Source organism: Oncorhynchus kisutch, linkage group LG4 (genome assembly GCF_002021735.2).
Source record: "Oncorhynchus kisutch isolate 150728-3 linkage group LG4, Okis_V2, whole genome shotgun sequence".
Classification (NCBI taxonomy): Eukaryota; Metazoa; Chordata; class Actinopteri; order Salmoniformes; family Salmonidae; genus Oncorhynchus; species Oncorhynchus kisutch.
In genome coordinates, this window is record NC_034177.2 from 14,739,715 (window position 1) to 14,751,807 (window position 12,093).

Consider the following 12,093-nt stretch of genomic DNA (forward strand, 5'->3'; position numbering starts at 1 on the left):
TAGAGGTGGCGGAAAGGAACAGGACGGCAGGCAGGCGGGTCAGGACAGGCAGGCGGGTCAGGACAGGACAGGCAAAAGTCAAAAACCAGGAGGCCGAGAAAAGGGTGACTAGGGAAACCCAGGCGCTGAGCCAAACAAGATGAACTGGCAACAGACAGATAGAAAACACAGGTATAAATACACAGGGGATAATGGGGAAGATGGACGACACCTGGAGGGGGGTGGAGACAATCACAAGGACAGGTGAAACAGATCAGGGCGTGACATCATCTCAAGTTTGGCAACTTCCTCTGCTTATAAAAAGATCCAAGGAAGGTCCTCTCCTCCCCTGTGTTTTACACCAACACAATTTCCCTCCTTTGCTTAGAGAAGGATGATGTCTGTGCTACAAGTTTGTTGTTATATGTTATTCAATGTAGGTATGCTGGCCAATGCATTAATTGTATCTGTCTGGTGAAATAAAATAAAAAAGTGGAGGCATACAGTAGGTGACAAAGAGACACTTCACAAACATGAGAGCTGTTGGATTCTCAGATAATCAAGCAACAAGTGAAGGTAATGATGAGAAACTGGGCATAAGGGCTGAATATTAAACAGTTGAAAAAAAGCAATGTTTGTGAACATTAAAACTGTGCTTCCAGAGGGGAAATGTTCCCATGGTAACTGTGTCTGTTGATCCAAATGGAAGAACCAGACACACACAATACGTGCTTTGATAAAATCCCAGAACTGACGAAAGTACAAAAAAGTTTGGGTGCCTAAAAAGTTTAACAACACCCATGCCCATCTCATAAATTACCACTAGGACAATGTTGGCGAGGATTTGATTTAGTTCTACAGTTGTTCTTCTGTGAATTTCAATTATTTATTTATTTTGCAATTTGCATAAGTATGGGAACTGGCATCCAAACTGGTTGTCACGTTGCAGTGCCATAAATTTGCTACCCAAAATTGGGTAACATCCTTCACCTAATGCCAAGCCTTCATTTAGCCTCTGAAATTGTAATCCTTATTAAACTGTTGGTACACTTTGAATAATCTTAGGATTATTCAACAATCTGAAATGAAGAAAGAGAAGTATAGTCCCAAAACTTTATTGTATAATGACTTTCATATTCTTTTGCCATTTTTAATCACAGTACAGTACTGATCCAAAAGACAAAGAGACTGGTGTATAAGGCAGAGTATGAAATAAGGGCCAACGTCTTCAAAGTCTTCTTTCATTCAATAACTTTATGAATATGTATTACAACAGTATAATAAGTGTTTTGTTTGGGAGTATAACACAAAAATCGTGACTGTCAATGAATGGCTAACCCATTCTGGTCTCATTAACATGAAATGGTCTGCAAAACAACAAGTCATAAGATGTTGTCTAATACATGAAGCAGGAACAAGTTCCTCTTTGATGTCTATAGAATAACAGATGCTCCTCAGATGGAAAAATGTACACAAGGTTATTTTGTAAAGGATCCTGTTCCACACATCCCCTGATTCTGTATGTCACCTATGATCTGTCTTGCCTATTCATTCCTAAAGTTGTATAATGTGCACTGTTGTTTTGACAATTCAGAAGACATCCAAACCTTGCCAGGATTTTTTTCAGCCGTTGTGTCCATGGTACAAGCTATGTGTTTTTGAACATCTTGAAAAATGCATTATTGCAATATTACTTTGTAAATTTAGAGTATAGTACAGTATAGATTTGGATAGAGAATTGGAGCGTCCTCCTGTTAAGAAATAGCCCAGATTTTATGATTTCATCTCCAGACCACCATCGCACAGTTCATCTCTCCAAAGGCATGTCTGACTAAAATAATTGTGTTTACCTTGGCACTTCTCCAGCAACCAGACACTGGGTCAAAGTGTAAGTCAGCCTGGTTTCAGTTTGCATACCCATTTCTAATCAAAGTCCTGAAGAATGTGAGTCTCTTCCTTTACAAGACTGGGGAATCGCTATATACAGTAAACCACCACTTTTGTGCTGAAATCTTTTATTATGCTTATGATATATTAGCATACAAATGCATGCATGTCAAATTTGTACTGAGATGGTCCTTGGTGAAGTTGTGAGATATAGTTGCCTGTCCAATGGTGCTCTTTAACCCTTGTGTTGTCTTAAGGGTAAAAAATGACCCGCCACGATGTTTAACAGCAGAGAAACGCCCCCAAGAACACAAAGGCAACCTGCCTAAATAACTACAGATCCGTAGCACTCATGTCTGTAGCCATGAAGTGCTTTCAAAGGTTGGTAATGGCTCACATCAACACCATTATCCCAGAAACCCTAGACCCACTCCAATTTGCATACCGCCCAAACAGATCCACAGATGATGCAATCTCTATTGCACTCTACACTGCCCTTTCCCACCTGGACAAAAGGAACACTTACGTGACAATGCTATTCATTGACTACAGCTCAGCGTTCAACACCATAGTACCCTCAAAGCTCATCACTAAGCTAATGATCCTGGGACTAAACACCTCCCTCTGCAACTGGATCCTGGACTTCCTGACAGGCCGTCCCCAGGTGGTGAGGGTAGGTAGCAACACATCTGCCACGCTGATCCTCAACACTGGAGCTCCCCAGGGGTGCGTGCTCAGTCCCCTCCTGTACTCCTTGTTCACCCACGACTGCATGGCCAGGCACGACTCAAACACCATCATTAAGTTTGCAGATGACACAACAGTGTACTACCTCACCGACAATGACGAGACAGCCTATAGGGAGGAAGTCAGAGACCTGGCCGGGTGGTGCCAGAATAGCAACCTATCCCTCAAAGTAACCAAGACTAAGGAAATTATTGTGGACTACAGGAAAAGGAGTACCGAGCACGCCCCCATTCTCATTAGTGGAGCAGGTTGAGTGCTTCAAGGTCCTTGGTGTCCACATCAACAACAAACTAGAATGGTCCAAACACACCAAGACAGTCATGAAGAGGGCACGACAAAGCCTATTCCCCCTCAGGAAACTAAAAAGATTTGGCATGGGTCCTGAGATCCTCAAAAGGTTCTACAGCTGCAACATCGAGAGCATGGTTGCATCACTGCCTGGTACGGCAACCACTCGGCCTCTGACCGCAAGGCACTACAGAGGGTAGTGTGTACGGCCCAGTACATCACTGGGGCTAAGCTGCCTGCCATCCAGGATTTCTACACCAGGCGGTGTCAGAGGAAGGCCCTAAAAATTGTCAAAGACCCCAGCCACCCCAGTCATAGACGGTTCTCTCTACTACTGCATGGCAAGCGGTACTGGTGGCAAGTCTAGGACAAAAAGGCTTCTCAACAGTTTTTACCCCCAAGCCATAAGACTCCTGAACAGGTAATCAAATGGCTACCCGGACTATTTGCATTGTGTGCCCCCCCAACCCCTCTATTTACGCTGCTGGTACTCTCTGTTTATCACATATGCATACTCACTTTAACTATACATTCATGTACATACTACCTCAATTGGGCCGACCAACCAGTGCTCCCGCACAGTGGCTAACCGGGCTATCTGCATTGTGTCCCACCCACCACCCGCCAACCCCTCTTTTACGCTACTGCTACTCTCTGTTCATTATATACACATAGTCACTTTAACCATATTTACATGTACATACTACCTCAATCAGTCTGACTAACCGGTGTCTGTATGTAGCCTCAGTACTGTATAAAGCCTGTCTTTTTGCTGTTGTTTTATTTCTTTACCTACCTATTTTCCACCTAGTACCTTTTTTGCACTATTGGTTAGAGCCTGTAAGTAAGCATTTCACTGTAAGGTCTACACCTGTTGTATTCAGCGCACGTGACATATACACTTTGATTTGATTTAATAAATTATATTTGTTCAAAATGAAATTTGATTACTTTTCCTAGAGTGACCCCAACATCAGAAAAAGTGAAACATCGCCTTTGTTCATATTTCCATGAAAGCTGTACACCAGCAGGGTACAAAGATTGTTAGGGTATTTTTGACCCGGCAGTTATAAAATCAATTACACACCACAAAGACACACACACACACACACACACACACACACACACACACACACACACACACACACACACACACACACACACACACACACACACACACACACACACAATTAGAAATTGAGATTATGTGTGCTACTGATTGAACTTCGACAAAACTAAAACTTTATTGTGCAGGTGCAGCATCTCCCCTCCACACCCCACACATGACTCAAGTTCACAGACAAAATAAACAAAATTTCAGACAAATTAAACAAAATTTCAGACAAAATAAGAATTACTTGAAAGCCTTGTATACTTATTGGGAATGCAGTCAGAGGCTATAAAGGCGCTGCAGATGACAATCCCCCCAGTTCTCTCTGCTGAAGCCATGAGTGCACGTTTCACTGCCCAACAGGTCGTAGATCAGATTTTTTTCAGATGTCCAGGAAGAACAAGAGAACAATGATTTAGAAGAGGAGGAGGTATCTGACGAAGAATATGGGGAAGAAATCTCCCATGCTGAAAGAGAGACATTTTTGTCAAAGAACAGCAAAATAACATGGTCCTTGTCAACATATGACAACCAGGGCAGGATGGCAGGACAAAATGTCATAAGGATGTCCATGCCCAGTTGTCCATGCCCAGAACATCGCCTCAACATTCTAAATGTTCATCACACCAGCCATCGAAAAAATCCTCCTGGAGATGACAAATTTGGAGGGTTTCCGTAAATATGGAGACAACTGGAAAAGAATGGATGAGATTGACCTGCGTGCCTACACAGGGCTGCTAATCTTAGCGTGTGTGTGTAGGTCCCAAGGCAAGGCTACATGTAGTCTCTGGGATGCAGAGAGTGGAAGGGAAATTTTCCGTGCCACGATACCACTGAAAGTCTTTCACACTTTCTCAAGAATGCTACGATTTGATAACCTTGAGTCAAGACCTGCAAGACATGTGAGAGACAAACTGGCGGCCATAAGAGAGGTCTGGGAGAAGAGGTGGAGCGTCAGCCATACCTCTACAACCCTGGGCCTGAAGTAAAGGTAGATCAGCAACTGGTTCCATTCTGAGGTACATTTTTATTTTCATATCTGTAATGGAAGTGATTTTCAATGTTAATTTTATTATGTATTGCTGTAATATCATTGATTTATGTGATTGTTTTCTGTGACACTGATACTAATTACTGATAGTAATCTCTTTTGTCAAAAGGTCGCTGTCCTTTCCGGCAGTATATGCCCAGCAAGGCAGCAAAGTATGGCATCAAGATATGGGTGGCCTGTGGCGCACAATCCAGTTACCCTTGGAAGATGCAAGTCTACACAGGGAAGCCAACCAGTGAAGGCCCGGAGAAGAACCAGGGGATGCGGGTTGTGCTTGATGTGACAGATGGACCGAGGGTGCACAATGTCACGTGTGACAATTTCTTCACCTCTTATGAACTCAGCCAGCAGCTCCTGAAGAGGAAGATCCCCATGGTTGGCCTTCTCATCAAAGTTTGCCTTCACCCCCACCACCACTCTAGTTTCTTACCTTCCAAAGAGGAACAAGAATGTGGTCCTCCTGAGCACACTGCACAAAATGGCTGAGATCAGTGATCGTGAGGACAGGAAGCCAGCCATCATCCTGGACAACCACACCAAAGGAGGCATGGACAACCTGGACAAGGTGATTGGAACTTACAGCTGCAGGATGATGACTGCCCGCTGGCCCCTGGTCATCTTCCATAACATCATTGATGTGTCCTCATTCAATGGCTTTGTGATATGGAAGAAGAGCAACCCTACCTGGATGCCTGATAAGTGCAACAAGAGGAGGGTGTTCCTGGAGCAGCTGAGAAAGGCACTTGTAACCCCACACATTCAAAGAAGGGAGCGCCTCCCCACCACAGCAGCCCCTGCAGCGCTTGTGAAAGCTGTTCAGGGGGCTGAATCTTGTCTTGATCCACCTGAGGCTACAGCTGTGGCAGGCAAGAGGAGGAGATGACAATTCTGCCACCCCAAAGAAAAACTACAAAACAAATGCTATGTGCTGCACATGTGAGAAATACATCTGCAAAGTCCATGCACACACACTTACACGCATACTGTCCTACATGTGCTAATTAGAGTTGATTGATTTATGTTCTTCACGTTTTTGTTTTGTATCTATTATCTTATTTTATTCTTATTTATTGTTGTTGTTTATACACCTTGTGAGTGGGGGCAATGGTTAAAAAATGGGAGAAGACTAGTATTTTGTAGTTGAATTCGTTGTTGTACAGTATATAAGAATAAAAAATAAAAAAAAAGTTCAAGACTGTTATTGTTTCCATTCAATAAAATGCATTCACAACTACTTTCTGCACATTTCTGCTACTTTCTTAGGCTATACAAGTGCTATCTCTTGCAAAAAAAAAAATGTTTACACCTATGCAGTACCTTTAGCAATAATAATAATAAACCTCTACTTTAGTAAGGACTGGTGTGTTGTAATAAAAACAAGGGGTGTCCACTGATTAAATGCAGTCTGTCTGCATTGTGAAGAGGGAAAACCCAGATATTCACAAAGTTTGTGATAAATGACAGGTTGTTTCTTCATGCAAAATAGATTTGGTGTCACGCCCTGACCTTAGATATCTCTGTTTTTCTATATATTTTGGTTAGGTCAGGGTGTGACTAGGGTGGGTACTCTAGTTTTTGTATGTCTATGGGTTTTTGTATGTCTATGTTGGCCTGATATGGTTCCCAATCAGAGACAGCTGTTTATCGTTGTCTCTGATTGGGGTTCATATTTAGGTAGCCATTTTCCTAATTTGTGTTGTGGGATCTTGTCTATGTATAGTTGCCTTAGTGCAGTAGCATCTTGGGTGTTGTTTTGTTAGGTGAGTTTCAGTTTATTAAAATGATGTGGAACTCTACTCACGCTGCACCTTGGTCTCATCATTATGACGACCATGATATTTGGGGTATAAAATTAATTTAAGATGCTTTATTTTAGGGGTTTAGTGAAGGAGTGTTTTTTTAAACCGTAGGACAAGGGGAGTATACGGAATGTTAAGACTACACAAAGGTTAAAGGGTTGCATTGATGTCTATTCAACCATTCTAAGGTCATCACAAATTATGCAGCCTGTTGCTCTCCAAGAGCAGAGAACACACAGACAGTACCGATTTCTGCTTAATTAAGAATGCAAGTCTTGGCCAAGCATTTTTATCATCATTGCTAAAACTACTTTAACCAAGGTAGACACGTGGCAAGACAAAGTATCCATTCAATGGGTCAAGTACTTCGGCCAAATGCTAAGTTCCACCGTAGATTAATAAAACAATTAATTTTATTCATGTTTTATTTAACCGTTATTTAACTAGGCAAGCTAAGTTAAGAATAAATTCTTATTTACAATGATGGCCTACCCAGGCCAAACCCGGAGGACACTGTGCCAATTGTGCGCCGCCCTATGGGACTCCCAATCACAGCCGGATGTGATACAGCCTGGATTCAAACCAGGGACTGTAGTGACGCCTCTTGCACTGAGATGCAGTGCCTTAGACAGCTGCGCCACTGAGTAAATAAACCCATCTGCAGCAGGCAACAGGAAAGCAAGCATAACTTTGGTGTCACTTTGAATACTTCTTAGTGCACCTTGTGCAACCACTTTATCCCGGACAAATTGTTATTTCGAGACACAAGCACATGCTTTCCTCATTGATTTTCATAAGGAACTTGGAACTTCAAACATAGCGTTCCTGCATGGATCAGCATGCTTTGGGAAGGCCTTAGGGATGTGGGGGAAGGCAGGGGGAACATGAAGGAGGGAACATGGAAACACAGGTCATTGGAGAAGATAAACACTCTACTGCCCTTGTACTCCCTTACATTTTTCTCCCTAGACAAATGTTCTGACATTTATTGACTAATATTAATGGTAAGTTAACTGGCAAGCATTCTAATGAAATATTCCAAGTCAATTGTTTTGTGTGATGTAAATATGAACTGTGAGGGCCTCCCAAGTGGCGCAGTGGTCTAAGGCACTGCATCGCAGTGCTTGAGGCGTCACTACAGACCTGGGTTTGATCCCAGGCTGTGTCACAGCAGACCGTGACCGACAGACCCATGAGGCGGCACACAATTGGCCCAGCGTCGTTAGGGGAGGGTTTAGCTGGCCGGGATTTCCTTGTGCCATCGCGATTTTGCGACTCCTTGTGGCGGGCCAGGTGCCTGCAAGCTGACTCGGTTTCCAGCTGGTCGGTGTTTCCTTCAAACATTGGTGCGGCTGGCTTCCGGGTTAAGCGAGCAGTGTGTCAAGAAGCAGTGCGGCTTGGCAGGATCGTGTTTCGGAGGCGGCATGGCACTAGACCGTTGCCTCTCCCGAGTCCGTAGGGGAGTTGCAGCGATGGGACGGGACAAGACTGTAACTTCCAATTAGGGAGAAAAAGGGGTACAAGTACAAAAAAAAATAAGTATAAACTATGAAGATTTCTCACCCAGTCTTGTTGTGCAAACTACACAAACAACAATCAAAATCAGGTCTGTTGGAGACTGGTCGAGTTCAACCCAAACCCGGACCACATATGCCCCTCTGGCAACAGGGGTTCGAGCCCTGTCTCGACCATTCTGTCTGTTCCCCAGCTCACTAGCCTTGTCTATACCTGATTCTAATATGCATCCTATGTCCTGATCTTGTCCACATTCTGATTGTGCCCACATTTTCAGACGTGGGCTTACACATTGTGTTAAAATGTGTCTTTTAACCGTCCATTGTGATCAGATTTCTTGGTCCCTCCCTGCAAATTATCTGGCAGATATATTTTTTCAAAATAATATTGTATTATTTATTGTAAGAAACATATTGATGCCATAAGTCAATGGTGCCACCCGGCAATGATTTTAGAGGGCAGGATAATTGTGATTTAAATGGTTTCACTGTCCAGATCCATCTACACTTGAAAGATATGCAGACACAATGGGTCCCTGATTACCTCCCGAGATATCGGGAAGATATTTTCACTATCAGGATCACAATGTGTCTTTTAATAATCTACACCTGTCTAAAAATGTGGAGACAAGATCAGGACAAAGGACACATGTTAGAACAAGATATATACAAGACTACTGTCTCCCTTTCTACATTCCGCTGTCCTATCTGCCAAAATAAATAGAAATATGAAAGGGGGTCAGAAAATCTGATCCCCTTTAAAAAATAAAATTATCAAAAGCAGGTGTTGACCATCCATCTTGGAAACAACTAAGTATGTGGGGACATTTTGAGCAAGAAGTGAACAGGACCTCAGAGGTCCCTGGAACGTGAAAATGTCAGCTTGTAGTTTTTCATGTAAAACAACCTATATGGCTCAAATAAGTGAAACCAATGTTTAGTTCCATAGGGACACTGTTTTCTATAGGCGAAAATGTGATTTTTTTGGCATGTCTTAAAGAAAAACAGAGTGATCTTGCTTTTATAAAATATATTGATCACATTGATATTGATGCTGTATTTGACTCAAGTTTTGCCGACAGCAAAGGCCCCATTCGTTCATTCTAGTGCTTACTTGGTGGAGATTGTTTCAATCAATCCCAAACAAAAAAGCAAGTAGACTATTTTATAGGTTATTATACTGTAATTACAATTTTATCAAGTCCTTTCTGAGTACATACTTGGTCATTTATGTTTTGTAATAATAAGTGCGACCAAATTGCAATCAACAGAACATAATACATAGCCTGGTCCCAGATCTGTTTGTGTTCTTTTGCCAACTCCTATAGTCATTGGCAAGACAGCATTAACAGATCTGGGACTAGGCTGTATGAAACAACCCTGGTGCAACCGACATCTGCTAACCCACAGGGGTCCCCCTCCATAAAAAAGGTTGGAGTGGTAATCAAACAAACAACAACCCTCGGCAGCAGCTTTAGTCTAGTTCTAAAATAAAATATGTCTATTTAGTCTAGTTCTAATTATAAAAAATACGTTGTCACAAATCTGGAACCATTGCCGTTGCTAACAACCAGCACCGTTGCTAACAACCAGCGCCGTTGCTAACTACCAGCGCCGTTGCTAACTACCAGCGCCATTGCTAACTACCAGCGCCATTGCTAACTACCAGCACCGTTGCTAACAACCAGCACCGTTGCTAACTACCAGTGCCATTGCTAACTACCAGCACCGTTGCTAACTACCAGCGCCATTGCTAACTACCAGCGCCATTGCTAACTACCAGCTCCATTGCTAACTACCAGCACCGTTGCTAACTACCAGCGCCATTGCTAACTGCCAGTGCCATTGCTAACTACCAGTGCCATTGCTAACTGCCAGTGCCGTTGCTAACTACCAGCGGCATTGCTAACTACCAGCGCCATTACTAACTACCAGCGCCATTGCTAACAACCAGCACCGTTGCTAACTACCAGCGCCATTACCAACTACCAGCGCAATTGCTAACAACCAGCACCGTTGCTAACTACCAGCGCCATTACTAACAACCAGCACCGTTGCTAACTACAAACGGCCATTGCTAACTAGCGTAGCTGGTCCTAGAGCCATATATTTTTACATATTTATTAACTTATCTCCGGACATCTTCGGAACTACCCACAATAAACATTTCTCAATGTCATATGGCGAACTGGTGCTACCTATCTAGTTCCAGCTGGCTAATGTTAACTACTAGCCGTGCCAGTGTTGGCGCGACTATGTACATCCATGAAGAGGAAACCATATAAATGAATGCAAAAAACTTTTTCTCCTGTGCGTTTGGTATTGGAGGTCCAGCAAACGAGTGAGTGTTGTAATAGTTTTCTATCGTTTGTAGCTGGTGCAGTAATACCCACAAGGATGGGGTTACAACTCATTTGTGGCCCAAAAAACGAGAAGCAAGCGTTGAGGTCGGAATGGTTTGCCCAATTGAAGCGAGGGTGTTGGAGTATGAGAATCATGCCCACATCTACTGTATGCAGTGCTTGTAATGGCTGTTTGAAGAAGAGGACCAAGGCGCAGCGTGGTAAGTGTTCATGATTTATTAATAGAACTGAACACTGAATAACAAAAACAAAGAGAATGAACAAAACCGAAACAGTTCTGTCTGGTGCAGACACAAAAACAGAAAACAACTACCCACAAAACACAGGTGGGAAAAGGCTACCTAAGTATGGTTCTCAATCAGAGACAACGATAGACAGCTGCTTCTGAGAACCACAACTGGCCAAACACACAGAAATAGAAAACATAGAACACAAAACATAGAATGCCCACCCCAACTCACGCCCTGACCAAACTAAAATAGAGACATAAAAAGGATCTCTAAGGTCAGGGCGTGACAGTACCCCCCCCCAAAGGTGCGGACTCCGACCGCAAAACTTAAACCTATAGGGGAGGGTCTGGGTGGGCATCTATCCGCGGTGGCGGCTCTGGTGCGGGACGTGGACCCCGCTCCACCTTAGGCTTGGCCCACTTAGGTGGCGCCTCTGGAGCGGGGACCCTCGCCGCTGACCTCGGACTGGGGACCCACACTCTAATGTGTTCAAAGTTAGGCTGTGGAGAGAACCTAATACAATAATAGATACTATAGGAAGAGTTTTCAATTGCACATCTGACCAAAATAAGATTCAAATGTGGTTTTTGATCAAAATCAAAAGTGATATTAATTTCCAATATCCCTCAATGTGCTTTTTCACTCCTTATTCTGGTGTAAGTACAGGGCTGCTTAGTATATCGGAAACCAATCAAATCACAATAAAATCATGAAGTATATTTTATATATTATAAGTATATTATAAGTCTTCATAAATTAATAACAGTATTTCTACTTAATGAAGGTGAACAGTAAATGTATTCCAATGAAACTGCTTGCGAACACTAATTAATTCCAGAGAAGGACTGTTTTTTTTCTTCATATTCAGCAACATGCATTTTTAACCCATTCAGCAAAATAGCATTTTTAACCCATAGTCTTGGGATCCATATGATCACAAAATAGACCTATACCCAAGGAGATCCTCTTCACCCTTAACACGTTCCGCTACAAATGGGTCTCTCGCTCACTGTCTGTAGAATTTGAGACATCAGTGGCCTGGATAAACTTACTTTGCCATCTCTCCAAGACAGACCACAATGCTCCATTTGCCCCTCGCCTACTCTCTCACGCGTCTTTGTCCT